Genomic DNA, 13,748 nt, shown 5'->3' on the forward strand with positions numbered 1-13,748 from the left:
ATTTAAAAATTCCTAAAATTTCATAAAAATTAGACAAAGGTTATTTTAAATTTTGAGAAAATGTGGGGTTGGTGTTTGGCATGTGGTGTGTCCATTCGAGCACCCGTGACCATTCAAATTTCTTTAAAAATATATTTTTTGACACAAAAAATTAGAAAATCCATAAAAATTATAAATTTTCATTGGATTTGAGAGTTGTCGGGCAGAATTGGAAATTTCGTGAACGATGGGATTCTCAGGAAAAATTAAGAGTCTAGAAATTATTTTTAGAAATCCTAAAATTTGGTATTTATAAAATATCAATGGTATTTTGGCAAATTAAATTGCTATATTTTTTAAGAAAAATATAGGTTTGGAATGCCATAAGATAGGTTTGGTGGAATTCAAAATTATTATATTTTGAGGCCCTAGAGAATTAGGGAAAATTAAGAAAAAATCATGATATTTCTTTTTCTTGAGAATTTAATATTTTCGAAGGTTATTTAATGTTAAAGTACGTTTTCTCGTGCGCTTACATTAGATAGATGCTGGTTATTTGCATATTATTAATACGATTGTACCTCGTATTAGTAGTTATTTTATTTGGATTAATTCTAAACGATATTTTTGTGATTTTTGGCCTTTGTTTAGCCTTTTTTTTGGACATGTTCTTTAATTTCTTCAATGATGGCTAGAATCTCCTTTGACACTTTTCCATGATAATTTATTTTGCACTTTTTTAAGTGTGGTTTGTGCTTAATTTCTTAAGCCTAAGACAAGTTCTATCATGGGTCAGTTGATCAGTTTGTTTTGGTGGATTTTATTGGATGTTTTCCAAGTTTTATTGGACTCATCAGGTTCTGCCTAGATCACTTGTGTCTAGGGGTTTTTTATTGAGTGCTACACGCATGTGTTTCACTTTCTTACTTTGGAGTTTTGCTTGAACAACACAATGTTCATATACTCCGGATTGATGAGTTGGCCACCAATTTCAATACTTCTTTTGGCATGATTAATGTCCATTAGATGGTATGCATTGATTTTTATGATCAACTATGGTTTTCATGGATTTGAGAAGATTTTATGCTTTTATCCATGGTTTTATAAGGATCTTTTGATCTTTTGGATAATATCATGTACTTTGAAGGTAGCATTTGCCTTCGTTTTTTGCACATTATTTTGGAGTATATTGCTTGTACTCTTGCACATTTTCCAACTCGGATACCTAGTTGCTTATATATCTAGGTGAGTTATTTTTCTACCCCAGCTTTATTGTGTTTATTGGGTAGTTATCATTAGAAAGGTGCCAATAATTCAATTTCTTTTCTAATGATGTACTCGGAAAGAGTTATTCCTTGATGTAGTCTCAGGTATATAGAGACAGATTTTAGTATGTGAAAGTCTGGGATAAGGCCATCTTATTCCTTTTATACATGATTTTATTCATATTTTCCTAGATGGCATACTAGGGAGTTTTCAAATTGTTAAGGTATGTATGGGTGGTATCATGGTGGTATGGGACGCTAGTGATCCCTCACATATATTATCTTATGGGATAATTTGGGCTCAAGATTGTTGCTTTGCTTACATCACTTAGCATGTTGACCTCAACATTCAAAGACAACATTTTCTAAATTCGCTAGAAGTTATAGTGTGGGCATTCTCTAGATAAACTTCTTTTATTTGTAGTCTACATGTATTGATGAGTGTAATCTCATCGGCATTTTCACTTGTTGAAATCTCTTTCTTTAGAGTTCAAACAAGTTCATCTTAGTCAGCATTTCTTGCATATCACACAAGAAATCCATCGATGCATCAAGCTAGATGTCCTTAAGACCAACATGAATAGGTGCCCTAGGTTGTTACCCATACATAAGCATGAACGGACTAAAACGAATATCCGTATATTTAAAACTGGCAAATTCCATCATTGGAAGATATTTTTTCCAATATGATGATTTTCCAGAGACATATGCACGAAGTATATCCTCTACAATCTGATTCATACACTTTGTTTGCCCATCAGACTGCGGATGATCAGAGCAATTCACATTCAAAGTAGCTTCCTCGTTGTAAACCATTCGGAATAAAGTGGGAAAACATGGCATTATAATAGTAAAATCCAGGGATTCATCGGTGCCCCGACATACCCACATCTGCATATGGAATAATCAACGTCCCGAGTTACCCATATCAACATAGAGAGTCATTAGAGTCTCGATGATTCACATATGTCCATTCGTAAACTATCAGGTTGACTATATAAATCACCTAAAGTACGGAACCAAAGAAAGAAATGCCAACAAAGGAAGAATCCAAATCTCCTTATCCCCAAGACATTGTTAACTTCCAAGATCCCAAGACATTCATCAGACATTCCTACCATCTTATAGTTCCGACTTAGCACATATTCGACTTACTAAATATCTGACTAAGCACAAATCGGACTTAGCACATATCCGACTTACTACATATCCGACTTAGCAACATTCAACCTAAGAGAACTATGCCTTCAACACATGGCACGTCCCGGTGGTAGATTTCAAAGAAATCTGACTCAGATCCACATATCCCTTGATCAGATCAAAATGTCAGATAAAAGTAAAATCATGCTGCTTCATCAAATAGTTGTAGCAACATCAAAAGTCTAGTCCACCTCCTTTATAACATCAGGTTCAGCAACCTGAACACCTATCTGTTGTTGCTACATCCATACTTTGTAATGAAACTGGTTCCTTGAACTGCTCAGCAACCTGTATCTGCTCTGTAACTTGTATCTGCTCTGCACTATGCATCTCTACATCTGGCACTTGGTCTGCAACTATCTCAACTGATTCTGCCAGCAAACCTGCAACTTATGTCTTGAAACTCTGGTTCTTCTCCAGGTCCTGCACTTTTTGCACTGAATTTTCTACACTGAAGGTGCTCTCCATAGAGTAATCATCACTCTTAGTGGGCATGCAGTCCCCAACTTGAGTCGGTAAAGTCCGATTAAGCAACTTCCAACACAGCACAATTCAGTCAAACAAACCCTGACAAAAGCTTCAGCAAATTTCAAGCTATGCAACAACTGATCAAAACACCCTGTGCCAACAATTAAGCTTCTTGCCATCATCTCAACACCTATGTTCTGCCTTAAGAACATCCATCTCTGTGCTGTGTTAACTTCTGGTGAGTCGGATCTGACTTCCTCAACATGCACCAAAGCTGAAACTGGCCAATCAAGATGTGGTGGTTTCCCTTGAAACTTCTTCAGCGCCTAAAACCATTGATTGGCTTCTCTACCCTTGTTCCAAAGACATCTGCCACAATAAAGGTTCCTTGACCCAAATCCTCCACAATTTGATAAGGTCCTTTATATCTAAGTGTCAACTTCCCTGGATGAGGTCCCAATCAAGAGTTGTACACCATCACCCAACCAGTCACCAACCTAAAACACTTTAAATTTGACATTCATACTCACCCATGCATGTCGTCTCTTCTGGATCACCTCAGTGATATATGAACTGACCAACCTGTCTTCTTCCAACTGCATCAGATATTTACTCCTGTGCTGAACTGACAATTTAGGAGACATCTTCTCAGCTGTGATTCTAAGACTTGGCACCACAAACTCCATAGGCACTACAGCTTCTAATCCATACACCAATCTAAATGGTGTCATCCCTGTTGTTACCTTAAAGGCTGTTCTAAAAGACCATAATGCTGAGTCTAATTTGTCATCCCAATCCTTATGATTATCTGCCACTATCTTCTTCAAAATTCCAACCAATGATTTGTTAGTACTTTCACCCATTAGCCTGAGGATGGTAAGCTGTAGACTTTTTGTGCATAATCATATGGGTTTTAGTCAATTCATCTATCACCTCATTTAAGAAATGAGATCCCCTATCACTTACAAGCTCCACAGGACACCCAAACCTGGTCATTATGTTGTGATACAAGAACCTTGCAACACTTGAAGCTTTATTATCCTTCAAAGCTACAGCTTCTACCCATTTAGTACAATAGTTTGTTGCAACCAAAATATACATGCATCCTTTCCTTGTTGTAGGCTTAACAGGTCCCACAAAATCCATCCCCCACTTTTGAAAAGGCTCTAGTGGCAGAATAGGATGATCTGACATTCTATCCTTATTATCTGGCTGACCAGTCTTTTGACATATGACACACCTCTTAGCATACTCATGTGCATCCTTCAAAACTATGGGCCACCACAATCCAGCCTGGAGAATTTTCTTTCTTGTTATATCTCCTGAGAAATGTCCACCTGTTGCACTAGAATGTGCTTCTTGAATAACAGCATTCTGTTCAAATTCTGGAATAGTGTCTTCAGTCAGAAACGTCAATAATTGGGCATACCAAGAATCTGACACAGCAGCCTCTTTGAATGAGATTTGCACCTACTTGCTGTAAAAATTCTTTTAAATGCTAAAACATGGATTAGAGAGTGTGGAAAATTGGTTTTGATCCACCTCAACTATCAGAGAATCCCCATTTTGATCCATGGGATCACTTTCAAAGTCATTTTCAGCCATGAGAGTTGGAATAGAATGTTGCAAAGAATCAACATCAAACATGTTAGCTTTGTTTTCATTTGTTTTGCATGAAATTGGAAAATTTTGACATTCAAGGTGACTACCCTGATCTGAATTTTGCTGATTTTTGGCCCCAACTTGCTGAGATTGAGCATGGCTCATCACTTTCTCATCACCTTGCATCATTAGGTCAAGGAAACTTACAAAAGGATGGGTTTTGCAACATCAGAGGGCTCTCCAACATCAAAGAGATCATCACATCCCTCATCTATTAAAGTAAAAACTTCTCAATGTCATCATGCTCATCACAATCATGCATTTGATGCATATGATTATCATCATGAACAAGATACCCACTTTTGGCATCAACATCATCATCACAAAAATGAAGAAAACTATGTATGACATCATCTTCATCATGAACATCAACCTCAACATCAAAAACAACATCAAACACTTCATCAACATACACATCCACCTTGTCATGATCTGCTGATTTGCATAAAATTGGAATGATGGGACATTCAGAGTTACTTCTCTGATTTGAACTTTGATGCATTTCAGCCCCATCTTCATGATCTTGGGCATCATTTGAGACCTGCCCTTCACCTTGCAGCACTAGGTGAAGGAAACTTGCAAAAAACATGGAATTCTCAAATTCGAAGTTCTCTCTTTGAGAGCTTTGAACTGAGAGCTTTGAACTGAAATCTGATTTGATTCCGTTTTTGAAAATTTAGAGTTGGAGTTTTGTGATGCAAAAACATTGCTCATGCACATGATTTCATCATCATCTTGGTTGTTGGGATGCGTGTGGTGAAGAATTTCCCCATTTGGTTGAATGCCTGATGTTGGCTTGGGGGTATCTATGGGTTCTTGGTGGCATCTTTGGCTCACTCCCACTTGTACTCCCTTTCCCTCAATCATCGACACTCCCATTAGGTATCCCCACTCATCATCGTCATCACTTGATTCACTCTCAAACTCATCTTCATAACTCTCATGCGATGCTTCACATGCTTTTTGCAATCTAGCTACCCGCTTAAGGCTTGAACAAGTTCTCTTCTTCCTACCCTCATGCTTTTCACAATATACATATGCATCATCAAGAACCTCTTCAAAGGCTTCTAGCTTCTCTCTAGCTCTCTCCATCTTCTCACAAGACCCATTTTTGGATGCATATTTGAACTTTGAAATGATTTTGTGAAGTTTGGCGCTCAAACCAACCATGCAAAATTTCCTGCATTGATTTCCTTTTGAACATGACTCACACATGTATGAGCATTCATTTGTGGCATGGTTATGCGTCATGCAAATCAAACACTTCTTTTTCTTCTTTTTACCCATATTTGAAGTTAGAAATTAGATAGCTATGTGAGCTCTCATATTCAATGCACCACACCAAATAGAGCCCATATGTATGCTTGGAATGGAGAGCTATGGTGCTATACCAAGATCCACCCCACTCATGACAAATAGGTGCTCAAACATTGCTAAAAACTTTCTAAAATCATAATTTGAGGTGTTTATTATGCAAAATCTGAATGATGGCTTACTTGGAACACGTCAACCTCCGATGTGAAGTAGCACTTTGAATGAGGAATTCCACCATCCCATCCAAGGATATGCAGATTCTGATTCTGCTGCACCTACAGATTCTGATTCTGCTGCACTTGCAGATTCTGATTCTGCTCCACCTGCAGGTTCTGAGTAGTCTGCTACAAGATCAGAGCAGTCTGTAGAATCAGAGCAGTTTGCAAAAGGTTCAAAGCTGTCTGCAGACAGTAGGTTCAGAGGTGGAACTCTGATTTCTGGAATGGCTTAAACTGCACCATCGTTGGGCCCGCTCCAAGCGACCACGTAGATCGCAACCTAACAAGGTTGAAAACGCAGCAAGAATTGCCAATTGTGTTGGGGTTCATCAACACAAACACAAATACCACAAGCAGACACAATTTCTCCACAAGAAACATGTTGATTAGGCGAAAACAGAAATTCAAACACAGCAGAAACCTAATGCACAGATAGAAATTCGATAGAGCAAAGTCACACAAGAGAGATAAAACCCTAAAAATCTACTTCATTCTCTTCTCTTCACATTACATTACTTCCCTTCCTTTCTACCTTGCCCAAAAACATTACTCCTTTCCCCAAAACATTACTCTTGAATAACAATTACATATCTTGACTTCCAAGATCCCAAGACATTGTTAACTTCCAAGATCCCAAGACATTCATCAGACATTCCTACCATCTTATAGTTTCGACTTAGCACATATCCGACTTACTAAATATCCGACTAAGCACATATCCGACTTAGCAACATTCAACCTAAGAGAACTATGCCTTCAACACTATACCACCACTGACATAGTTGCTTTATGGGATTACTTTTCTTCACTCCTCCTCCATGTTGAGTGGCCCTTTGATAGGCACAACGTGCTATGAGATCTTTCCATGCCTTGGGTAGACCAAATCCCAAGGCTTCCACACTCTTCTGCAAAAAAGGGTCCATGTGCATGCAAAATGTGCTACAAATGCTCAACAACAACAAGACATTTAGTATCATACAATATATTTTAAACAACAATAAAAACTCAAAGCTGTAGGTATTCAAGTAATAACCATGTATTGTGTCAAGTTTGTCGCACCCCTGGCCTTTTCATAGTTAGTGTAGAACTCTATCACAACTGCCTCAAATTTCTCAACATCCCCATCTTCAAACCTGGCTTTTTGCAACAAAGGTGCTAGGCGATCAAGTGCCAACCACGCTTTGGCCTTTCCCACCCTTGCTTGTCCTGAAGAGCCTCGATCAGGTACAGCTGCATGAAGTTTTCTCCACACCTCAAAATCTGTACCCAGGTGACCTCTCTGGGTATGATTAGATAAGAACTCTCTGACTTTTGCACCTCCAAAACATGGTTTGCTACTAGGAACATTTCCTGTCTTCCCTGATCTTTTCAAGTCCTTCTCAATCTTCACTTGACCACAATGTAAACCTGCATCTGAAAGCACTTGCTCTATTTTTTTAATAGTTCTTTCACTCTCTAATGTTGGTTTCATAATCCATGCAAATTCGATGTACATGTAGACTAGTTTCTCAATTATTCTAACCAGCGCATGCAAAACACAAATATGAACTCTGATCATCAAAGGGATAGCAAGAATTGGATCCCAATTAGGATCCACTCTTGGAGCATCACGATTTGGGCCTTGATGCCTATTACTGTTTGCATTTAGGCATTTCCATTCTCTCTCTTTTCCTCCTTTGGAGACACCTCGTTCGGCTATGCAATACAGGCAAGGATACTTGGCCATTGCTCCTTAGGAAATACCAAACATGCATTTCAAGGTTTTAAGATCTGCAGCCAAGTGCCATTCAACCTCATATTCACCATATCCTTCTACATAAAGCTTTTCGCCATTCGACTGCTGCTGCTGGATAGTGGAAGGAAGCTCAGTCTGGTTAAAGTACCACTTTAGAATTTCATGGGTCTCTGTTGGAACCTGGTAACAAGAGGCCAGTTAAATTGTCTACAACATGTAATGGATAGCAACAAAATATACTTTTTTTAAAAATGGATAGCACCTCACCTCAAATGCAGCCAGCCACCAAATCTCATTTTTGGATTGTACACTAAAGTGCCTCTCATCAGCATTACTGATACTTGCATCCAAAGCTCTATTCATTAAAGTCAAGCTAACCCTTTCTAGTTTCTGTCCTTTGATCACCTCACTCTCATCAAGTTTTAAAACAAATTTCAGCCTTCCATTGCACTCATGAACACTGATGTCATAAAATTTCACCATAGCCATTTGTAATTTCCGAACATCCATAATGAAATTATTGAACTCTGTAAGCTCTATGATTTTCTGTTCCCCGCTCTTTTTAGTCACTGTCAATGTACTAGACATGTGACAAGGCTCTCCAACAAGTTCGACCATTCCCAAGTTGAGAATATTTTGAGCTTTGTTCACGTGAAATGATTTTGGAATGGGAATTACTATTTTTTGCCCAAGCTTAGAATTGAAACCTTCTTTAACTTTATTAAACAACATCCTGTAAGACTTTGTGCTTATGTCAGCCATGTCACATATACCTTGTGCATCTGTAGGAGTGAATTCTTCACTCACCTTCTACAAGGATTGCTTTGCTATGTCTGATCGAAGTCTTGCAATCTTAGGACGCTGTATTGCTGACTCCACGATGTCTTTTGTCAGAAATTTGCCAAATATATCAGAACCTTGCTCTTTTGGACCCACAACATCTGTGACCATCCTGAAGCAACAACGATAGCTATTTCAGTCCATCATTCATCTAACTATACCACCCCCACACCCAATCCCCCATCTCCAAAAAAGGAACTAAAGATGAAAATGAAAAGTGAGTGCTCAAAGAAATTATAGATCCCATAATACCTGCAAGCTTTTACACGACGCTTCCATTGGCCACCTCCAACATTGAGTTCTTCCAATGGTTTGAACTGTCTCTTGCGTAATCGAGCACCCAATGGCGTGTCTTTCAAATATTGTAATTTTTGTTGAACTTTTCAAGTTGTTTTCTAAGGTGTGCATTCTCACTCTCCAAAGTGAAATTATTGATTTCTCGAACTACCAAAATTTCATTCTTCTCTTGTGGCTTGCATCTTACGAATAGTCTGCTGCAAATGATCAATCTCTTTTTGTAACCTAGAACAAACTTTTGCTTTGTCCTCATATGAAGCTTGCAAAGCTGTTGTGATCAATGCCAAGTAAAAATTCGCACCTTCAAGCATTTTTATTCTGGCATCTCTATCACTCAAATGTCTTTCAAAGTTACATTGAATGATACTTTGACATTGGCCAAACAATCTTTTGCAATATCCAAGCAATCTATTTTCACCCTCACACAAAAACTTGAAGAAACTTGTCAACCCAAAGAATGATGGAGATTGAGAGGAGGTTGGATCTGGTGGGTAAATACTACCATCCAACCATAGGTCCATATTTTTCTTTCCTTCATTTCGAAGCTCAATAATGTGGGCTTTGCATGCTAGCCTAGACCAATTTCTCTTACAGCAGCAGAGAGCATAATCGGCTTCTACTTGGAAGTGGATGTCCACCTTTTTCTTCTTTTGTTTCACAGGTTCCATTGCATTGTTCTGTGCTTTAACAATACCAAAAAGCATCATGAACTCACACTTTAACCAAAAGAAACCAAAGATATTACACTTATCTCCCGTGAAAGAAGATTGCTTCATTAAAACCAAAAGACAACATCACTAAATAATACCTCCTTGTCCATCAAACAAACTTGTTGGTATTCTGGATGCACCAAAATGTACACAATACTTGTAAGCACAACCCTCACTTGAAAAAGGTAAGAAATGGGATTGTTATTCATGCACAAGCAGGTATAGCGCATGAAGAACAAATTCTTTTCCATCCTTTTTCAAAACTTGCCGCCTCAATCTCTCCTCAAACCTTGATGTATGATGAATCAATGTTCCATTGAATGTGCCACTCATGAGATGGAGAGGAAGATTGTGGCGTGAGAAAGACGCGGGAGGCTATGAGCTTCCAAAATGGAAGGAATGTGAATGAGAAGAAGAGAAAATCAAAAACTTCCCGCTCAAAACAATTCGGATTTGGAGTGGTTGTGGTTGTCGGGGACTCGAGAGACAATGAGGGAGACAATGCAAGATGATGGGTAGCAGGGACGAAGTTTGGTTCAAGTTTGGTAAGCAAAGTTGACTTGGTTCCATTCAAAAGTGTAATGAAGAAAGAGAGTGGTGACTTTTTTCAATAAAATAAGGCACCATAGTGGGAATAAAAAACTATACTTAAGAGGCATTGTTTTGAATTAAAAAACACCCCACATGACAGTTAATGGAATAAAGAACTCAAAAATGATGCACCTACCCTCCATTATTATATGTGGGTTTATTGGCTTGCTTTGTCCACATCACCATCCCAAGGGATCTCTTACAAGGCCCCTTTTTGAGTCCAAATTTTCCCTAATGTTTGTGTTCCTAAAAGGAAGGGAAACTCAGGATAGCCCCATTGTAGAACATCTTGGTTATATGAAGACATTTGTAGAGCAATCAAGAGGAGTTCTTTTAGCCTTGATTGAAGAAGGATGTACTTCATCATGTTTGCCAATGCTTACCATGCCAAAGGATTAAGGCATATAGTGAAAATGCCAAGAAAATTGCATCCCTTCTTAGATATTCCATATCCATAATGTTTTTCATGTCAATTTGTTAAAGAATCGGATAGATCTCCTTTCTAAGACATTACCATCCCAATCTATATATGTGTACCCATGTAGTTGTATATGTATTCTAGCCTCATTGAAGGGCACAAAAGCCAGCATGAGTCCTACCAGCTGATGAAGTTTCAAAACATGCTAGAGTCACCCCTAAGATCAGCCAGATGAGAAGATCCAAGAAGATAGGAAAAGGAGAAGACCATGTGATAGTTCAAGAAGGGTCAGGCAAGGATATAGTTTCCAATCTCTTTATCCTCTTTAGAGGGTAAAGTGAATCCTCTTCTTGAGGATAGATATACACATATGGAGTTATGGATGATGCTTAACTCCGTTGTTATGCAATATGGTTATGAAGTTTTGGCAAGTTTAAACAATGGCATAAGCTTGTCAAGAATGACATGGGGGGAAAGAAGGTGAAAACGTTTTGTAAAAATCAAGGAGGAGAATTCCTTTCAATGGAATTTGATAGCTATTGCAAGGAGAATGGCATCGAGCACCAACTCACCACTTGCCACTCACACACCTCAGCAAAATTTTCATACAGAAGATCAAGGAGGAGAATTTCTTTTAATGGAATTTGATAGCTACTACAAATGGAATGGCATCAAGCACCAACTCACCACCACTACTACTCACATACCTCATCAAAATAGTGTTGAAGAATGTTGTAATTAGACCGTTAGAGATGGCTTGATGCATGGCAAAAGGGAAAGGGTTTTACTAGACACTTTCTAGGCTGAAGCAATGAGCACAGTAGGCAATTTACATCCTCAATCGGAGCTACACAAAGGCGCTCAGGGGTATCACACCCCACAAGAGGCCTACTCTAGTATATAGCACAACATACAACAAAGAAAAGTGCAATAGATAGAAAATGGAAAAAATTTAAAATTTTAAGATAGGTACAATGTGATGGTGCTGTCCAACCCATATGCTCTCAAGTAGAGCTTAAATGTGGCGATCTAGATAGAAACTAGATGGAGGATGTACTAAGTGTAGAGGGTGTGAATCCTCATAAGCATTGGGGATAACTATGTCCATGTATAGTGTTATAGCGGTAGGGTGTGTATACAACATGGGTAGTTACGTGGCATAGACATAGTCTGCCCCCAAAACACGGCCAACTGCCACCACCACCCACTAATAGTGAACCCATTGGGCCATGAAACCCTTCCTAGGGGAACCGTTGGCCCTCGTGGGACCCCTCAGCTGGGGCTAATTCCCCGGTCCCTATAGCTACTAACGCTCGAACCCTTAACCATCAATCAATGGTCATAATAATTATCCCATCAATGTCTAAGCCGAGGTTCTCTCACCAAAGACACATGCACCAAAATGGCTTCTCCTCATAATGGGATCCTTTATGAATGTGACCAAACATTGATGTCAAATACATGTTGAGAGGCGGGCATTAAATGTATACTAACACTTAAAAATTCTAGAACTAGGTTGCCTACACAATTCCCACTATTATCTCTAAGCCATACTACATAGCCAACCCTGTTGAACTATATGACTGTAATAATATAACATTGCCTTGGTAACAAGTTTGGGATATAGACAACTACATTACCACTCTAGAAGATGAAGATGATGATAATAAAGACTTAGTGTCTAATTGCCACATGTTAACCAGTTACATACTTGATCGTAATCAATACCAATACAAAAAAGGCTTAAGATTTGTGAGGAGAGGCACTACAAAAATTGTAAATATTATGAGAAAAGTTGGCAAAATGACCAAGCTTAGTAGTTTATGGTTTAACTTTGGGTGCCCATGTGAATAAGGGCCAACTCTGTAGTATAAGTTCAATTCCCCATAATACAATGACACAATACCCCTTTGTGCTAAGTGAGCTCTAGTTATCTTCTTTCTCTTTGATCTTATGTGTGTGTGGAGAGAGAGAGAGAGAGAGAGAGAGAGAGAGAGAGAGAGAGAGAGAGAGAGAGAGAGAGAGAGAGAGAGAGGAGATGATTGTAGATTCTTGCACATGTGCCTATTTCTATGATTTTTGTGAGAGAGTGTAGAGAGAGAGGTGAGTTATAGGGAAGTTCATCAAACTTTTTGGTGATAACAAGAGGGAGATTTGGGAGATTGGAGCTAGCAACCACTTATGGAGCTTGGAGCTTAAAGAGATTCGGGGCTTAAAGCGAGGTAAGAATTCCACAACGGTTGTTATTTGTTTCACCCTATTTACTTGAATGGAAGAGTTTGTGGAAGAGTAAAAATAGGCCACATAACGTAGAGGTACAAGTCCATGTACAAGGTACACATTGATTTTGATTGGCTTGTAGTGCCTCAAACAAGAGATCTACTAGCAGCTTTATGCTCTCTTTGGGGTGCCACATTTATCTCGAGTAGCAAGAAGAAATCACCGTCTTCTTGGTCAAGTACAGAGGTTGAGAATAGGGGCTTTGCTATGGGGACATGTGAGGTAGCTTGGTTGTAGAATCTACTTGTAGATATGGGTGAGCCCATAGATAGGGTGATTGTCATTTATTCTAACAACATTACTAGCATATATAGTTGGTGAGTAACCCAATGTATCATGTTAGGAAAAAGGACATTGAGGTGGATTATCATTTTATGAGGCAGGTGATGTGGATTTGGTTTATGTTAGCACAAAGGATTAGGTGGTTGACACATTCATGAAGGCATTAGTTGGCAAGTAGCATATCGTTAAGGTATCATGTCAGGACAAATCACATTGAGGTGAATTATCATTTTATGAGGCAAGTGATGTGGATTTAGTTTATGTCAACACAGTGGATTAGGAAGCTAACATATTCATGAAGGCATTAGGTTTAGAGAAGCTTTGCTGGTTCAGATGCTTACTTGGAGGGTAGGGTATAGAGTTGGAGCTCGAGGGAGAGTGTTGAGATATCGAGCTTGACTAGTCAAGATGGCATGCTAAGATGACACCTCCACACTTATGCCATTGGCATTTTGGTGAGATTATGGTTGATATGCCGCTAGTTGTTGA

This window comes from Cibotium barometz, chromosome 28, assembly GCF_041138505.1.
Source record: "Cibotium barometz isolate CiBa-2024 chromosome 28, ASM4113850v1, whole genome shotgun sequence".
Lineage (NCBI taxonomy): Eukaryota > Viridiplantae > Streptophyta > Polypodiopsida > Cyatheales > Cibotiaceae > Cibotium > Cibotium barometz.